The 20,196-nt window shown below is 37.2% G+C and overlaps 1 protein-coding gene across 1 annotated transcript in view; it reads left to right on the plus strand.

Annotated features, from left to right (window-relative positions):
- Positions 1-15,678: 15,678 nt before the first annotated feature.
- Positions 15,679-20,196, plus strand: part of Rfwd2 (ring finger and WD repeat domain 2, E3 ubiquitin protein ligase) — a 98,968-nt gene continuing 94,450 nt past the window's right edge. Inside the window, exon 1 of the mRNA XM_013015742.1 lies at positions 15,679-15,750. The gene's annotated coding sequence lies outside the window, so the exon portion shown is untranslated. The remainder of the gene's footprint in view (positions 15,751-20,196) is intronic.

Below are 20,196 nucleotides of genomic sequence, written 5' to 3' on the forward strand. Positions count from 1 at the left end.
CTCTTTTGTTGTGATTATTTTCTCATGTTTTCTCATAATTTTACTATTTCTTTTTCTTTTTTTGGGGGGGGGTCCGGTCTTGGGGCCTGAACTCTGGGCCTGGGCACTGTCCCTCAGCTCTTCAGCTCAAGGCTGGTGCTCTACCACTTAAACCACAGTGCCACTTCTGGCTTTTTTCTCTTTGCTTATGTGGTGCCTCATGCATGCAAGGCAAGCACTCTACCACTGAGCCACCTTCCCAGCCCCATAATTTTAGTATTTCTTAGCCCTCCATCCCATATACTTTTCTCCTCTTTCCTATTTTGCTTCTTAAAGAAATTTCATTGTGATATTTCAATACATATATAAATGTTTTTATTAAGATTTTCTGATATATTACTCTTTCTTAAACATTTTCCCTTCTCCACCAGCTTTTATTAAACAATTTTTAGTGGATATCATTGTGCTGTTTTTGTACAAATCTACATTGTAACCCAATCATATTTATCCTATCTCTATCTCCTTACTCCCTCCTTTTCCTATTAGTTCCTTCCTCTAAACAGCCTGCATTTTGCAATTGTCGCGTAAGTATTACTGTTACTATTTTTAGTTTGAAATTATATCTATGAGATTTCAAAAAATATAGAATATTTATGTCTGAGTGCTTCTAATGCTCAACAAGAGACTGAATAATAAGTCTATTATGTATACATATGACATTTTCTTTATCCATTCATTGATTGATAGATACCACACTGATTCTATAGCTTGACTATGGTAAATAGTGCTTCAATAAATATGAATGTGCAAATATCTCTACATTATGTTGACATACATTCTATTGGGAATTTGCTCAAGAGTAGTAGAGCCTGAGTAGTAGAGCATGATCATATTCTAGCTCTCTTTGTTGACTTTGGGGGAACCTCCATCTTAGCTGCATTAATTTACATCCATACCAGTAGTAAGTTCCCTTTTCATTGAATACAGGCTAACATATGTTCTTGTTTGTTGTTTTCTTGATGATTATCATTCTGAATGTAGTGAAATGGATTCCAATGTCATTTTTGATTTTCATTTTCTTTATGGCTAAGCATGTTGAACATTTCTTCATGTATTTCTTTGTGATTTATACTTCCTTTTGAGAACTGACCATTCACTTTCTTTGTGCATCTATGAATTGGATTATTTGGTGATCTGGTGATAATTTTGAGCCCATTCTATATTCTAGTTGTTAATCTTTTGTTAATATATTTTTGTAATTGATTCCTTTGATATGCTTGAGCTTTTTAATTTGAGGCAATATTACTTGCCATTTTTTTGTTTTTATTTCCTGAGCTATTATCATCCTCTTTAGAAAGTTGTCACTTAGACCTAAATTTTCCAGAGTTTTCTTTATGCTTTTCTGCAGCAGTTTCAGAATTTTAGATCATGCATTAAGGTCTTTAGTCCATTTTTAATTTCTTTGTGCAGAGTAAAGGCTAAAAGGTCTACCTTTAATTTCCCACATGTGGCTATACTGTTTTATCATTAATTGAAGTTGCTGTCTTTTATCCAGCAACTTCTTTTGTTTCTCATACTTACATCCTTTGTTTAAAATCAGTTTGCTGTCTCTGGGTTTATATTTGACACATTTTTTTTCACAGGCCTACATGTCTGCATTTGTGTCTGTACCATATTGTCTGTAATCTAGTTTGACATCTTTTTGCTCTTTTTGCTCAAGATTACATTGGCACTTTGGGGGTATTTTATGCTTCCATATTGATTTTTCTAGTTCTATGAAAAACAACATTAGTATTTTGGTAGGTGTTAATTTGACTCCCTAGATTAAATCTGGTAATATAGCTATTTTCAAAATATCAGTTCTACCAATCAATGAAGATGGGAGGCTTTTCCATTTTATAGTATCTTCTTCAATTTCTTTCTTTGATGCTTTATTCATAATACAGAAGACTATAAACTCATCATTTAAGTTTATTCCTAGGAATGTTGAGGCTATTATGAATGGCATTGTTTTCCTGAGCTCTTTCTCGGCCTGTACATTGTTGGCATATAGAAATCTGCTGTTTTTTGTATATTAATTGGTATCTTGACATTTCCTGAAAGTTATTACAAGATCTAAGAGGTTTTGGTAAAGCTCTAGAGTCTTCTGGTTATAGGATCATACCATGTACAGATACTGATAATTTGACTTCTTCCTTTTCTATGTGTTTCATTTCTTTCTCATTTTAGTTCTATGATGCACCCTATTGAATAAAAGTAGAGAGAATAGTCCGTTTGTATCTTATTCCTGATTTTAGAAGAAAGGAATAATTATATCTAGTACAGTATTGGCTAAAGGCTTGTTAGATGCAAACTGCATGTACTTCTGTTATTGGGAATTAGCTGTTTCTTTTTTTAAATTTTTATTCATTTTTTATTGTGAAAATACTGTACAGAGGGGTTACAATTACATGGGCAAGATAATGAGTACATTTCTTATCAAGCATTGTAGCCTCCTCCTTTGTTTCCCCTTCCCATCCCTTCCCATCCTCCCTCTGCCCCCCACCCAATCCTCCCCCCCACCACCAAAGTTGTAAAGTTCGTTTTCGACATGACAACTTGTACTTCTCATTGTTGCAACGGATCCACCTGTATCCTTATTTAAAGCTGTTTCTTTTTAATTATGAAGGGATTTTGAATTTTGTCAAAGGCTTTTTCTGTGTCTTGCAATCCAATATCTAAAAGGAGATGGTGGGATGGAAGATTGTTTCTCTGATTTTGCTGTTTGCTTCCAGGTTCTAATTTCTGAGGTTCATCCCTTTAGCGATTATTGTTTGCAATTTCTCCGTTTCCTTATTTTGCCTCAACCAAAGATACATTTTACACTTTCCAAAGGAAAGACACCCAGAAGCTCAACTTTCCTTAACTTACAGAAAAGGAACTAGAGAATTTTGGGTTGTTAGAAAGAAATAATTTGTTGGGTGCTGGTGGCTCATGCCTATAAACCTAGCTACTCAGGAGTCTGAGATCTAAGGATCATGTTTGAAAACCAGTTTGTGCAGGAAAGTCCCTGACTCTCTTATCTGCAATTAACCTCAATAAAAAGCTATAAACGAGCTGTGGCTCAAGTGGTAGAACACTAGCCTTGAACACAATAACAAAAGCTGAAGGACAGCACCTAGTCCTTGACTTCAACCTCAGGACTAGAGCAAACACACAAGCGCACACACACACGTGCATGCGCGCACGCGCACACACACAAACACACACACACAAGTAATTTATAGCTGTGGACATCCTGATTGCAGTAGGAAGATGAAGACTTCACTGTTCTATTAATATCAAAGTATGTGTGGGTGCCTGTGGTACTTTTATGGCCATGATATATTGATGACTTAAATGACCAACTTGGGAAGTAGGGGCTATTATGTGAGTTAGGAACAATCTTAGAACAATAAGCTGAGAATACTGAGACCTCATAATCTACAAGAAGAATTCAGGCTAATGCATCATCCAACTTCATCAAGCACTGAGCTTCCAGAGCAAGGATATCAGAAATAAGTTTACCATTATCTCCAACCCTAGTCTAAAACCTATGCTGATAAATTTTGTCTTGGAATAAAATAAGGACATGAAATACTGAATGATTAATTTCTTCCTAAAGGAACTTACTTTTTTTGAATTTTTTTCTTTTCATTTAATTTTATTATCCAGGTGATGTACAGAGGGGTTACAGTTACATATGTAAGGTAGAGAGTACATTTCTTATTAAACATGGTTATCCCCTTCCTCATTTTTTCCCACTTTCCCTTCTCCCAATACTCCCCAAGTTGTAAAGTTCATTTCCAACATGTAGTCTTGTAAGTATCGCTGTTGCATTGGTTCACCCTTTGTCCTTTGTCTCACTATTTTGTTGCTCCCCTTCCCTTCCCAAATTGAGATAAGTATATATATAAGACACAGAATACCAAAATCAAATATAGTGACAACATGGGATACACCAAAGGTGAAAGAAAAAAGAAAAAAGAAATAACTTCACACAGTACAGTAAAAAAAAACAACAACAAAGAAAAATCTCGTTTTCTTATTTTGGAGTTAATTTCACTTAGCATCATCTTATATGGTCATATGTACATATCTATTGAGCTATTAGAAAGGTTTATCTCTAAGGAACGGAGAAGAAAACTGAGAAGAAATTCATGTATTTTATAAAGCTACAGACTGTAATCTGACGGCTTGAAAAAGGGATCTTGTGCACAAAATGTATGGCAAAAGGAATACTAGTTTTAAAATATCAAGATTCTGTCCACAGAAACTAGTTTTGGAAAGAAACAGCTTGATTAGATTCATGTGTAGAACAATTTACAGTCCTGGGCATTGCTGAAACAGTAGAGCAATCAACCAGCAATTCATCAAATTTAACATCTGAGTGTGATCAGGAAAAAAGGGAACAGTGCAATTCCAAGTTTAGTTGGCTCAAGTAAAGATGTAAAGCAGCAACTCTCTAAGGAGAAATGACCCATATATGCTGATGTGTGTGCACCTGCACAAGCACACATGTGGCTTGTGGTGTCTATGTACAAAGATCAAAGATTTCATTAAAATCATCCAGTAAAGCAGTAAGTAAACAATTCCATAAAAGACAGTGAGGCAATGCTATGGTTGGAAGAAGATTTATCCCTTCTAAAAGTTGTGCTTGAGTTTAATCCCCATTGTGAGGCATTAAGAGGAATTGTGGTTGCTTTGAAGTATAGCCTTTGCGAAGTGATTTGGATTAAATAAGATCATCAAGGTACTGCCTTATAATTAAATGCTGGTGGCTTTTTATGAGAAGAGGGAGAGACATAATTGCTGCCTGGCTATGTAGGATCTTTGTTTTATTCCTTAGAGATTGTAAAACCTCAGAGACACTATTAAGGGGAAAAAAGTACAAGAATCATGGGCATAGAGAAAGGGGGAAAGGAGTAAGCTAAGTAGAAAGAAAATATATTCCATAATGTAACAGAAGAAAGTCTCTCAAGAAAGAAGTAACCATTCAAACGCAGGAGGATTTTTAGGACATCAAATAAACCAGACTAAAAAAAGAACCACCAGGACTACCTACTGAAAAGTGCCAGGAAGAAGTGCTAAGTCACCTATCATGAGAAGTCCATCGAACAGCAACAAAACTCTCCATAGAGGTTTGGAACGGTCTGCTTCGCTTTCTGAAAGTAAACAACAGCCAATATAGATTATTTTACCTATCAAGAGTATGGCTAATAAGTTAGTAATAAAACCTTCCATTATAAACAAAAACAAATAACTTATGGCCACTAACCTATGGTTGCTAAAGTTAAAGGATTACTGCTTTAGAGAAAAATCACAAAGAAAATAAATCTTAGTGGATGAATAGATTACCAAATGAGGAGGAGGGAAGAATAATACATTAAAATAATAAAAAGAATATGGAAAGAGTTAATATATACCTTTCAATAGTAATACTGAATATACATAGTCTCCATTCTCCAAAGAAAAGACACAGAATGGAATTGGATAGCAAATTAAAATAAAAACATTTGATGCCTGCAAGAAACATATCTTAGGGACAGAAATAAAAACGAATAATGATACAGAAATAAAGCCACACAATTACAGCCATCTGGTCTTTGACAAATGAGTCAAAAGCATACAGTAGAGAATAGATATCCTCTTTAACAAATAGCTCTGGGAATACTGGATATCTACATGCAGAAGACTGAACTTGGATCCCTATTCCAACAAGAGAATAATCCAATTAATAAATGGCAAAACAAGTGAATAGGTAGTTCTCAGGAAAAAAAGCTAGTAAATAAATACATATAGGACATACAAATCACAACTAGAGTAAGATTTGTTCTTATCCAGTTAGAATGGAAATCATCAAGACAACAAACAACAAATGCTGATGAGAATGCTGGGAAAAGGAACATTTATATATTGTTGGTTGAAATCAGCATGGAAATTTTACACACACAAAAAAACTGACTTACCTATCATCCTGTCATATCACTCTTAAGACATGTATCCAAAGAAGAGTAGCCCCAAAACAGCCAAAATACCTGCATACTCATGTTTACTGCAGCACTGTTCACAATATCCTAACTGTGAAGGTACCCAACTGAATGTCTAAAGTGTGTGTGTGTGTGTGTGTGTGTGTGTGTGTGTGTCTGTCTGTCTGTCTGTCTGTCTGTCTGCCTGTCTGTATGATTTGCAAAGTAGATGGAACTGGAGATCATCATATTGAGTTAGATAACCCAATATTAAAAATCCAAATATTGCATGTTCATGGTCATTTGTAAAGCACAGACTGAAAGGGAATAACGAGGAGGAAGAAAAGGAGGAGGAGGAGGAGGAGGAGGAGGAGGAAGAAAAGATAGTAATGGTAATCAAGCATGAATAAATAAGATGGACTGTCCAAGAGGAAAAATGTGGGAGGGGCAAGAGGAAAGGAGGGAATAATAAGAGTTTAAGGGTATTGATGGATTTTACATCTTATATATGTATACATGTATAAAGACAACATAATGAAAACTATTTGAGAAAGTAGGGAGAAGAATAGAAATGTTAATAGAAGTTAATTTGTTCAAAGTATACTGTGTGACATTGTGGAAATACCACAGGGAAAACCCTGCATACTACGAGTCTGCTAGTTCAAAAATAAAATAACAAAATTTTAGTTTAAAACAATTATAAAAGAAAATACACAGTTTGGAAACAAAAATGGATTACACAACCAAGAGAGATAAAAGAAAATGGAGAATGTACAAACAATAAAAGAATATAGGAGTAAGAAGAGCAAATATAGTGTAAAAGGCAGAATCAGCAGAAGTAAAAACCGTAACTTGATGATGACTAATAAAAATTTTTAAAATTTAGATACATTATTCTCTACATACATTTTAATAAAATTACCAAATTAGTAGAATAAAATAGCTATTCAAAAGTGTGTGTGCATGTGTGTGTATGTGTATAAATGTGTGTATGTATGTGTGTGATGCCTTTCTTTCTTGAAATTTCTGTAGTAAAATGTACTCATTGTCTTGCCCATGTATTTGTAACCCCTCTGTACAGTATCTTCACAATAAAAAAATTTCTGTGGTGAAGAGAAGCAAAATTATTCAACTAATTTTATCATGTGAACATAATGTTTATATCCAAACCTGTCAGGAACAAGTATGGCCAATCTTTTTTGTTGATACAAAAATTTTAAAATGTAAAAAGTGAAATAGTGCATATTAAAATTATGATCACAAAGCAGAATTTACTAATTTGAAAACCAATAAACTATATGCAGAAAAAGCATTTGGTGCAAAGCTTTTGTAAAAAAAAAAACACGATTCAGCTTGAAAATAGAGGAACATCTTTAATTTATTCAGTTATGTCTATCTGGAAGCCATATCAAAATACTTTATAACATAAAGAAACTATAATTTTATTGTTAGGCTTAAGAAGCCCCATGTTCTGTGCATATTTTTGTGAAAAACAAACATTTACACTAATACAAAAATATGGATCATTTACAGTTCTTATAAAGGTGTCTATCTTCATGGCCAGGCTATTTGTAATAGGGGTCAGGCATTTAAAACATACCCTTGCTGAGTAGTTTAAACAACATAAATTTATTATCAGTCCGGGTCTTTCCCCTGAACTTGAGGATGTCAGTTTTCTTTGATGTCTTTATGTGGTCATTTCCCTGTGATTATTCCAATCCTGATATTTGTGTCCAAATTTGTCCTTTGTATTCATTTTAATTAACATCCTTGTTTTGATTTGTTCATTTTAACTTGTTTATCTTTTTAAAGGCCCTGTGCCCAAATACAGTCACATTGTGAAGTTCTGGTTGCTGGACTCCAATACAGGAAATAGATGCTTTTTTTAAAATAGTATTTTCTTTCTCTGTCATTTTATTTCTCCAGCAAATTAGCTACCAAGATCAGATATTCCAAGAATACTGAGCCTTATACATGCTGTTAAAACCTCTGCTTAGTTTTCCTTTAGTTCACTTCCTCTCTTCATTCTCTCAGTTCAAATCAGACTGATATATAATTTTGACTAGCTTAATCAAAATAGCATTTCTATCATTTAGCTTTGTTTCACAGTATGCCCCTACTTGACTTAAAGGTTTATGTATTTTGTCTTCCTCATTAACACATATGGCCCAGGAGGAAGAAGACTGGTGTAGCAAGTACAGAGCTTGGCATAGTGGCTGCAAAAGCTATAATTTGTTGAATTAGGTGTTCAACAATTACCCATCGAATGGATTAATACCTCTTGAAGGACAGAGACCAGATCACTAATCCTTCTTTAAATTAATATTTAGTAACTGAATAGCATCTACCAAACCTATTAGCCCAGAAATAAAAAAAGTATTAAAAAGAATGAGGTGATAATATTTGGAAGGGAAAAAATTAAATTTAATAGGATATTAACAGATGGATCCAGCCATAGAACAAATTCGTGAAAAAGGGTAGAGGAACCCTCCTAAGTAATTGAAGAAAATAAAAATTAAACATTAGAAAAGTTAAGAGGCAGAAGAATAGGAATGAAAAATGCAAAATTCAAATAACAGTTATACCACAGAGAAAGATGACATAAAGTGAGGAGAGCAAAGATTTGTTTCTGAGAATAAAAGATAAAATAACCCAAATAGAAGCTGGGCATTGGTATATATTCCTATAACTTAGATTACCTTTAATAAATTACAGGGGTTGATGAATGTAATATCTGTCCAAACCCATATAAAAATGTTGATAATTTTTCTTCTTTTCATTATTTATGTTTTCTTCATGATCACCTATTATGTTCCTCTTGGTTCTTTATGCAATATATTTTCTGCAATGTATTTATGTAGTCAGTTTATAAACAACAGTAGCCAAGTAGTCAAGGAGAACAAGCTAATTTGAGAACAGCCCTTAGCTATCAACCAAGTTCATGTGCTAAACCACACCAAACTCAAATCTATAATAACCGGAGTGAGTCTTTAGTCAGGTCTCTCCAGACCTTCTACAGAATAATAAAGCCCATCAACATGTTGATTTCGGTTTGTAAAACTGGCAGTTAAACTAAAGGAGGAGAAATCCTGTCCTTTTAAGAGGGTACTTCATTGCAAATTGTATGGGAACAAGAGAAAAGCAATACATTGGAACTGACACTAAAGATGCTAATACTTAATTGATCTCAGCATATCATTTCTTCAGAGGTTTTACTAACATTTAAATCCAGTGATTGAGAGTGAGAAAATATACATCTGAAGAAAAACGAAGTGTGATATTTTGTCTGTTATTATAGTTTATCTGATTTAATACTAAGATATGGTCTTGTATATATTATATATACCAAGATATGGTCTTCTATATATTTTATATTCATCAAATCAAGATGACTAAGCAATTCTTTGTCTTTGAACATAGGGTGGAGTGCCAACAGTGTTATTGCTTTGACCTATTTTTTCCAAACTGAAAATGAGATAATATCAATTTTTGTTCACTACAAATTGGCTAGTGCAAATGCAGCTGGTGAACTGGTTTATCAACTGAGAGATTTCCAGTGTTCTTTGTGGGAGGACTCATGGAATGAGAAACGAAATATCGGCTGTATCTGAATAAAGAAAATTAAACACATGAGAATTACTGCACTGATTTAGAAAAGCCAACATATTGTCAGAAGCATGCTTTAGTTGATAGCACCCTCAAGGATTAGAAACATGCTCCTTATTTTCCAAGCTGATATAAAGCTAACAAAAAATTGTTATGTACAAATACTATTGATTCCTCTTCCTAAATGGTTTATACAGGCTCATGATTTAGGGCTACAGTAGCAGTCCCAATGTTTTGCAAGAGCATGCCTTTTATTTCAGGCTTTGCTTCTGGGGACACAGGCATGAATCCAGTAGAACTGGTTGGAAGACATCTGAACCATAGCTATCATACTCAGACTCACCCCTTCTAATGATCACAGTGTCCTTTTACACATTTGTACATCATCTCTCTGTCCTACCATGGAACTTACAGTAGCTCAGATGAACAAACTCAAATCTTTTAGACATTATTGGACATGAACACACTCATAAATGATAAATAGTACTAGATATATGTTGGGAATTAAAGGTAGTTCATAACCTGTCTCCCCACAAGAAAACTGAACCCTTTCTTCTTTTTCCACATAGGCCTAGCCTATACCTTCTTATTTTATGTTGCTGTTTCTTTTTGACTGTTTTGCATTACGTTAAGGTCCATAATAATAGTATGAAAATAACCTTTAGGTAGTAGTGTGCTATTACCAGGAATTACATCACAATAAACGGAAAAATCATGGTTTAAAAAGGAAGGTGTCTTAATGTAAGCTACAATGCACTGATTCAAACATTTCTTGATTCTGCATCTATATATCTGTCTACCTACCTTAGTCCCAGATAACATAGTTATGCCAGTATGGGTGGTCAATTCCATGGAGTAGGAAGACTTGAAATTATCTGCTTTAGTTTCAATGTGTGATGACTTTTTTCCGTTCTCACCTTAACCTAACCTATGACAGCACTTGTTCGGGTCTCATAGAATTCAGACCTCATTTTGATTTGACTTACGATCTTCAGGTAAATCAAAGTAAATCCTTTATATATTTTGCAGAATGTAAACATTATCACTGTACTTAAAACAAGTTAATTTTTTCTAGTAATTGTTGCTTTTTTCCTTTTTTATTAAAGCTGAGAAATTATTGAATAACTTGTCTTCCTTTACATCTATACAGTGCAACTTACTATCATCCTTCATTGTTACAGTACTTCCAATTGCCCAGACCATATTTTACAACTGTCTTGACAAAAAATTATTCACAACAGACTGTTAAAAAAAAAGGTGCTTTAATAAAAAAAATTGTTTTTGGCTGTACTCAGAACTGAACTCAGGGCCTCATGCCTTGCAGGTTGGCACTATACCAGAGCCACATGTCTAACCCTTTTTGGCCCCAATAGATTTGAGATAGGGTTTCACTTTATGCCTGACCTAGTCTATTATCCTGCTACCTGTGCTTCATGTTATTGAGGATGACAGGTGTGCACCACACTCTCAGCTGTTCATACAGATGAGAAGCTTTTGAAAAATTTTTCTTGCATGGGTTAGCCTGAAACTTCGATCTCCCCATCTCTACTTCTCAAGCAGCTGGGTGGTGGCTTGAGCCACCAAAATTAGCTGAAAATTAACTTTGAAAAATATAACTGACTCATAAGGATATCAGTGCTATTAATTTGTCATTCCTAAAAATGATTGTAATTTTATAAAAAGTTAATGGTAACATTTCATCCAATGAACAAGTTGTGTAGGCTTTTTTTTTTTTTTTTCAGTCCCAGAGTTTGCATTCAGGGTCTGGGTGCTTGCTGTTTACATGTTGTACTTATGTTCTACCACTTGAGCCACACTTCTAGTCTGGTGTTTTGCTAATTATGTTAGAAATAAGACATTTTCTGCGCTGGCTTTGAACAATTACTCTCTGGATCTCAGTCTCCTGAATAGCTAAGATTACAGAAATCTCTCACCAATTGTGGGAGTTACATTCCAGAGACTCCTGAGATAAGTGAAAATCCACAAAGTAGCAGTGTTATATTCATTTCATTATTTATATATAAGGCTTTATAAATCCTTCCCGCTCTCCTATAAACCTTTCCTACTTTCTTATTAACCTTAACATTTTTTATAGTTTTAAAATTTTAAGCAAAAAATTAAAAATCATAACTATATAAATACCTATATATTGCATAAATCCTGCAATATAGCAAAAACTCTGCGATACAGTATTAAAGTGATACAATGAAGCCACAGAAAGTGAACCGTGATATAGTGAGGGACAACTGTACAGTATATGATTGGAATACCTTTTTATTGTTAAGGTGATGTACATAAGGATATTACAGTTACATAAGTATGGTAATAAATGTATTTCTTGCCAAACTTGTTATCCCCTATTCCTCCCCTGCAAAGTTGTACGGATTATTTCCAACATACTGTCTTGTGAGTATTGCTCTTGCATTTAAAAAAGGGTTTCTCTTCAATAATATGTGTAGAAGAATCATCTATCTCCCTCTGGTTTTAACAAATACATGGGAGCTTTTCACTTCACAATTTTCACTTCACATATTATTTTCTGTTAGATGCATTTTACACTAGGTTCAGAAAACTTCTATTTTTCCTTCCATTCACAGACAGAAAATAAACATTTCTTCTTTTTGTTGTCAGTTTAGCTTTTTAATAGCATGTTGGTTACTTCAGTTAAAAGGGCAACCACGTTAACAGGAGAAAACTGTTCATTTAAGAGAGACAGATAACCATCATGCAGGACAGGCAGAAAACCAGGTATGTTAGATAGACAAAGCTTTTTAGTGAAGATCTTTTGGGGGCCCTGGTTATCAAAGGACAGAGTCAACTTTGGATGGGAAGCCTTATCTCACTAGATGACACCTCAGATACTTCTGCGCAGTTCAGTCTTATTAATTCCACCCTATTTTTTGATCGATTTGAATTTTTCATGTCATTTTTGTGATTCACATGGTTAACATATTTTGTGATTCACAATGGAATTCCTTTATTTGGGCTTAGTTTTTAATTTTACATTTCCTCCCATTAAAAAAAATATTCCCTTCTATTTCTCCTGAGTCATCTTGCCTGCTTTTTTCTCCTTATTCTCTATATATGTATTTAGCCATGTTTCCTCTTTTTTCTTCTGATTTCATAACAGATCATGCCAGTAGATACTAGGACTATATGTGTTATGCCAAGGTTGCAGGACCCCCCGCAAGAAGACCACCGAGAGTCAGACTCTACAGTTGTTTTATTTAAATGGGCTGCAGCTCGAGCCTCGTCCTACACTTTGACACAGCGGAGCCTAGGAGAGCCCCAAGCTAAGGATCTGCAGGTCTTATAAGGGCACACAGGTGGTTTAGCACCACGTGTTGCTCTGCTCTAAAACAAGCAACAAATGGTCACTGCCTCAAATACTCTAACCTTTCATATGTATTTATGTACTGTTTACACCCTAATCTGGTATAAAGGGAAATTCTGTTGCATCACATTTCCTTCACTTTCTTCTGCAAATTTAGATTTTACTGGTTAGGTTCCAAAGAGTTCATATGAAGCACTGATGGCTTGTACCTAGATGTCACTGTTGGTTCGTATCAGCTTCTATCCCATCAATAAAAACAGAAGAGACTATATTACAAATTTTACACTCCCTACATTATTAACCAGTTTTTTTCAAGTGTTCGTCTACCAACACTTAGACTCTCAAGTTTGCTGATAAAAATGCATACAGCCCCCACTTTAGGTTATGGATTTAGAATATCTGAAGGTGAAGTTATTTTTAATCGGTTCTCTGAACCTCTGGACCAATGTTTGAGAATTACAGGTATAGCCAAATGTTTATGAGGTTTGTGTATTCCTCAAAAGTTCATGTGCTAAAAACTTGGTTGTGATGGTGCCTAGCGGAAGGCAATGTCTAGTGTGTAGTGGCTAGAAAGGGATTAATGCTCCTTTTTTTCTTTGGTGGGATCAGGAGTTTTGATTAAGGGACTTGTGCTTGCTAGGAAGAGGCTCTGTCACTTGAGTATGATCTCAGCCCTTTTTGCTCTAGTTACTTTTCAGTTAGGGTCTTGAGCTTTGCTCTCAGGACTGTCTTCAGACTGCAATTCTCCTACTTATGCCTCCTGAATAGCTGGGATAAAAAAAAAAATGTGAGTCACAATACTTGTCCTATTTAAGATGGGGGGAAGTTGCTTCACTAACTTTTTTGCCCTGGTTGAACATTGAACCTTTGGATCTCTGCTTTTGAGATAACAGGTGTATGCCACTGCTACTGGCCCAATGCTTTCAATGAAGAATTATGACAGCTATTCTCTCAAGATTAGATTACTACAGAGAAAGGCCACCCCAAATGCTAGCCCCTTCAGTACTGGTGTATTTTCCTTGCCATTTCTCTATGATGTTTGGATGCTAATGTTGCTCTTACAAGACACCAAATACATGTAGCAACCCAATCTTGGACTTTCAGCCTCCAAAACTGGAATTACAAAATAAACTTTTATGAACTTGGACATTTTTTGATTGCAACTCATACTATACTAAGATAACTCACCAAACAACAGGTCCTATTATAATTAACTATTGGTGATTGACATACTATCCTTCTACTTTCCAACATTTTTTCTGACATGAACTTTCTCTTGCAGTCTTTTGTTTTCAATGAGACTGGATATGCTCATTAAAAGTAGTTTCATCCCACACCCACTCAGCACAACCAAAACTAAACCACTCCCTGGATGTCTCCAATTCTGTCATCATACTATTGTTCTCTAGAACTATGTTGGGAGTCATTCCTTTTATGTGGTGCTTCATCGCTTTTGAATAACGTATTTACCATTATGTCAAGAACCGTAATGAAAAAGGCAGACATGGGTCATGCCTTTTAGGTCCTTAGAATCTTTTATTGTACTAACAGTATTGCTTCTCTGGTGATTTGCACATTTTCTGATAGTGAATGCTAAGCTTTCTAGTGCTGTGCTAGAACTGTGTCAGATTCACATTAACCGGGGTCCTGACTTAGCTATTTTCTGATTAATGCCTTTCACTGACTTCAAATTACATGTATTGCTCACAACGATGTGGAGTCGCTTAGGTATCTGCACAGCTGGATGATGTGACTCAGTCGGATGACATTCAAAACTGCTTCTCCAAGCTTTTCCATTCTTCCCGCGTCTCTGGCTTCCGACTCCATCATTCTCCATTCGGAAGCACCCGTCGTAGACGAGTCATTGGACCACATTGCCAGTACTCTTAAATTAAGAGAGGGACCGGGACACTTCCCAGCCCAGCTCAGGAATGTGCGGGTTGACACGCATGCGCGCTACGACAGTTCCGCGCAAGCACCTCCCACTTACCCAGGAGGCCCAGACGCTGGGAAACCCGGGAGCTAATGCAGCCTGGCGCGCGTTCTCGCAGTTTCCTTTCGCGCCACCTTCGCAGTCCTTCAAACACACCCTCTCTTCCTTCTGGTCATTTCCAAGCTTGCTTTCCTTTGGCTCCACTAAAGCCGCGGGTCCCCCGCTCCACACGACACAGCACAAAAGAACACAGCCGCGCCGCAGACGCCTCCGACGCCGCACGACCGCGGCGGAAGTCGCGTCGCCGCGCTGGTCCCGCCCCTTCCGCTCCGCGTGCGCGCACACGGACGGCCACGGCGCGCCCGGGTTGGCTGCGGCGGGACCGCGGCGGCGCGGGCGGCCTGGGCAGCGGCGGTGGCTTCCCCTCGGCGTTCTCACTTCCCTCCGCCCCCTCCCGTCGGACGCGATCGGGTGGTTTCCTTGAGAAAAAAAACAACAAAAAACAAAACCCCCCATCAACTTTATTGTTCCTCAGCCCCACCTCCCGGCGCGCGCCGTCACGATGCACGGCGGCTGAGAGCGGAGGGGCGGCGGCGGCGGCGGCGGGGGGTCGCGGTCCGCGGACCCGCTCCTCCGGGCCGGCCCGGCGCTCGGAGGAGGAGGAAGAGGCGGAGAGGGCATCACCATGTCCGGTAGCCGACCGACCGGGTCGGGCTCCGCCGGGACGAGCCCCGGCTCCTCGGCGGCCTCCTCGGTGACTTCCGCCTCCTCGTCCTTATCCTCGTCCCCGTCGCCCCCTTCCGTGGCGGCCTCGGCGGCGGCGGCGGCAGCGGCCGGAAGCGACCTCCGCTCGCCCCGCTCTGCAATGGGCTCATCAACTCCTACGAGGACAAAAGCAACGACTTCGTCTGGTGGGTGTACACGACAGCCCTTGGGTCCCCAGCCCTGGCGGACTTTTAAGGGCCCCGGGAGGGGTGATGGATCGGCGCCCTCGGGGTCCTGCTCCTGCGGGGAGGGCGTCCGGGTGCGGAGTTACTGGAGCTCGTGGGGGGGGGGCGTGGGGCCCCGGGAAGGTGCGGATCCCGACGCCGCGCGGGGCGGGGAGGGGGGGGGATGCGAAGGATAAAAGCCCGTGTTGGGTCGTTGTTGGCGTGCTGGGGAGCTGAACGGTTTAGGGAGGGTTAAAAGTCAAGGTGCGAAAGGAAAAAACACCGGGTAGAGAGAGGTTGGGTGGGTGGTGAGTTATTTAAGCCGTGTAGTGAATGAGGCACCGGCCAGACAGGAGGCGTTGCTCAGCTGAACGAAATTTGTAAAGGAAGAGGACTTGGCGGAGGGATGGAGGGGCTGGCCTGGGGAGTGTGGGTGCCCTTTCCCCATCACGGCTCTGTAGGTAAATACTTTCTCTCTCTCTCTCTTTTTTTTAACCACATTTATTTCTTCCTATCATTTCCTTTTTACCCCCCCTTTCTTTTCTTTCTCTTTAGATTGTATATTGTACGAAAAAGTTTGGTGTTTGTAAGATACTTGGGTTAAATCCATCTTTTCTACTTTGAAGGGCAGGCCACTTTTACATCTGTTGAAGACAGTGCAGTCACAAAAGCTGTTTGCAAAGAGTTCCGCTCTTCCACTGCATAACTTGAAAGAGGGGACTTAGTTTATTCAGTACTGTCCGAGTGTCAATCTGTGTACAGCATTACCGTACTGGAACTTCTGAAAGGAAGTGTTCGATCATATTTGTTTCCACGTATTGAGTGAAAGATGGAAGGAACTGTCTTGAAGAGAGTGTTTTATAGTTTTCATTGGGGTTGAGATATGACTTGTAGGATTATGGTAGAGTAATTGCCATTAATTAAGAAATGGTACGGTTTTGTGCCCTTCCTCCACCCAAAAGGCTTGAATGTTGACGTAAAATGTCAGTGAAGTAGGACCTTAGCTTGCACTGTCATTACTATGGAAGTCGATTCATTTCAGGGTTAAAGACGGTTTTTGTTAATATGGAAGGGCTAGGAGTTGGAATTATTGGAAAGTTAGCGTTTATTTACACTTACAGTGTTAGTTCCTGAAGGAAACTGGTGATGTTTTTATTTCCAGTTTTCCTTAAATTATTCTGGATTCAGAATTAACTTATATTTTAGAGAACCTGGATTGTAATTGTGAGTTTATAAATTAAACAGTTTCTGATAAGAGCATTTGTACTTTCCCCCAATTAGTAGGGTCACATGATTAAGATAGAAACTAGTCAAAATGAGAGTTTGTAGTTTTGGGTTTTTTTTAAGCTGCCTTCTGCATTTCAATTTTCAATGCACTTGAATAGAAAATGTGTCAACATACACATCGGTCATTGAAATACTATAAACGTTGTGAAAAGAGAATTATCCATTTAAAAAATACCAGACATTCACTTTTTTAGGAGTAACATTTTTTTGTTCCAGCTACTTAAAAAATATTACCTAACCTTGATGTATATTTATGGAAATATCTAATGAATTATTTCTGAATATTTCTCTAAAAATTTTATTGGTTCCTATTTGTTTATCTGATGAGGTTTAATATTCAAGAGAATTCATCAGTAAGAGTATATCCTGCTTTTCATGCCTTGCTTGTTTTTGACTAAACTCTTAAGATATGATGATGTGCATTAGGCAAAGCCCTAGAAACTTTTTTCATTTCTAGTTGACCTCTGGGTGGTTGGTCATAGATGCCTAAGATCAGATTGTGAACCAATTCAAATTATACAGTACTTTATATCTAAATGAGGTCCCAAGTTCTAATAGTTAATGGCAATTTCTTATTCATTGATTTACACTTTTGTGTGTGTGTGTGTGTGGTACTGGGATTTAAAATCAGAGCCTTGCACTTACTAGGCTGGAACTCTACTGCTGAGCGAAGCCTCCAAGCTTTTTTTTCCTGAGAGATAGTGGTGGCTGCGGTTATTTTAGGATAGGGTCTTGTTTTCCTAGCGGTGATCACTTCTTGTTGCTGGAACAAATGTGTGCTACCATGCACACTACCTTCCCTTCATACGAGTTGATCCAAAATTTCAGTCTCCATGTAGCCCTTGAAAGGTGGATGCCGTTGTGCCCAGCTGTAAATTGAGAAGTGGTCTCAACCTTTTCTGCCCAGACTGGCCTTGAACCTGGATTGTCTCAATTTTAGCTGCCCAAGTAGCTTGGATTACAGGCATGAGCCACTGGTGGACATTGATAACACATTTTAAGATATATTTATCCTTTTTAATCTTATCCTTAGAGCAGTTCCCATTTTATCTTATCCATTTTATCCTTAGAAATTAATTTCTGAGAAATTAAATGGAATTTATTAATTTAATACTGATATAATGCTATTCCTGCTAAGGCACAGAGAGGGTTAAGTAACTTCATTTCAGACTGGACAGCTAAAGGAGAGAATGGGAGTTTAGATTTCCAGTTTTTCAATGAAGTGCTTTAGTTATGTGCAACTATAAGTTTCAATTCAAGTTACAGAATATATGTTTAAGTATGTAAGTAGGTTGGAGGGAAGCAGCAGTTTCAGTCATGAAATAATATGTATCTCTAATAGACATAGTAGAATTAGAGGCTAAGGTAAGCAGTTCACACACACACACACACACACACACACACACACACACACACTTTCATCCATTCCTTAAGGATAGTTATTTAAGTAAAGTCACATGTAATTTCAGGAGCACACATTGACCTCCATAACACACACACACACACACACACACACACACTTTCATCCATTCCTTAAGGATAGTTATTTAAGTAAAGTCACATGTAATTTCGGGAGCACACATTGACCTCCATAATGAAAGTAAAGGCTTTTATATTTTGCATTTAATGGTTTCATATAAAAGATGATACATCAAGTCACATGTTATTTTAGCAGTGTTTTATAGATGGAGCTTTTATAAAGATAGCTTATAAATGGATTTATGGATTTATAATAGATAGCTTGCTGTTGGATACATCTTCAGTGTGCTAAAGAAGTTGACATTTTTCTACTTTATTTTATATATTCTACCTAAACTATAAGTCTAAACTGTTTGGAAGATTATTTCTAGCTTCACTCTTGTTTTAGTCTATAACGTAACTACCGTCTCTGTATTAGCTTTTCTAACTATCTGCAATGCACTCATCTCTGCAGAAAAAGTTGTTTTCCAAGTTAAAGCAGACAAATAGTTGCTAGTAAATAGTATGCTTCTTGTGGGAAGATTATCTTTAACACCATGTTGTTTTTTGTTTGTTTTTTGGTAATTGAGTTTTGAACTTAGGACTTTGTATTTGCTAGGCAGATGCTCTACCTCTGAGCCATACCTCCAGCTTCCAGCCTTTTAATTATATTGATAGAAAGTAGAATCTCACTTAGATCTACCATTTCACAAATGTGTGGCTTCCTATTTATGTTAAATTAATAATAGATATTCTTTACCCTTGAGAAACTTATAGAGAACACTTTTAACTATGTAATTATGAGCATCAGTTAGTATCAGGACAAAATTATTACGACCATATCCTTTTATTAATACTATTAACCATGTTAAATAGTCTATTGTGAATTCAGCTGTTGTCTCATAGTCTTCAACATAACACTTTATGAAACCTATTACATTTAGCATTAAAGATAAAACCTATTGACCCTTTTTGGTACTGTGACTCTGTTTTTTAAACTATTACAAAATGAAGTAGATTAGGGGATAGCATAGACTATCAGACATACCAATAAAGGGTAGCTGATGAAACTTTTGATGTATGTGTAGGATATGTGATGCGTTTCTTGACAAGTGTCAAGGTAAAGAAATGGGTCACTGAATTATGAAATATAATTTTCCCTGTGATAAGAAAATAAGTGGAAAATTTAAGGGACATTTTAGAAAATTGTGAGCTTATAGGACTAAATGTTAAGTGTTGTTAAAACATTTAGTTGTTGAAATAAACTCTAGTGTCCATTACATTATTATGTCAATGTCATCCAAGAGCTTCCTTGAGCCTGTCAAGCTGAAACTTGATTTTTTAAAATACATAAACCATTTGGATGGCAATGGTGAAGAATGTTCCTAGACTATATCAGATGTTGAAGCATCAACATCAGTGTTAATAGAAGGCTTAGGTGAATTAATTGGTGGTAAAAATGAAAGATATTTATAAAAAAAGGTGTGAGAATATAAAGAAAACATGTTACTCTCAAAATGGTACTTGTTCTTGGGGTTTAGTGGCTCATGCTTGTAGTTGTAGCTCCTTAGTAGGCTGAGATCTGATGATCGCAGTTCCAAGATAGCCCAAGCAGGACAATAAGGGACTTATCTCCAATTAAGCGCGCGCGTGCGCGCGAGCACACACACACACACACACACA

This window comes from Dipodomys ordii, unplaced genomic scaffold, assembly GCF_000151885.1.
Source record: "Dipodomys ordii isolate 6190 unplaced genomic scaffold, Dord_2.0 Scaffold27, whole genome shotgun sequence".
Classification (NCBI taxonomy): domain Eukaryota; kingdom Metazoa; phylum Chordata; class Mammalia; order Rodentia; family Heteromyidae; genus Dipodomys; species Dipodomys ordii.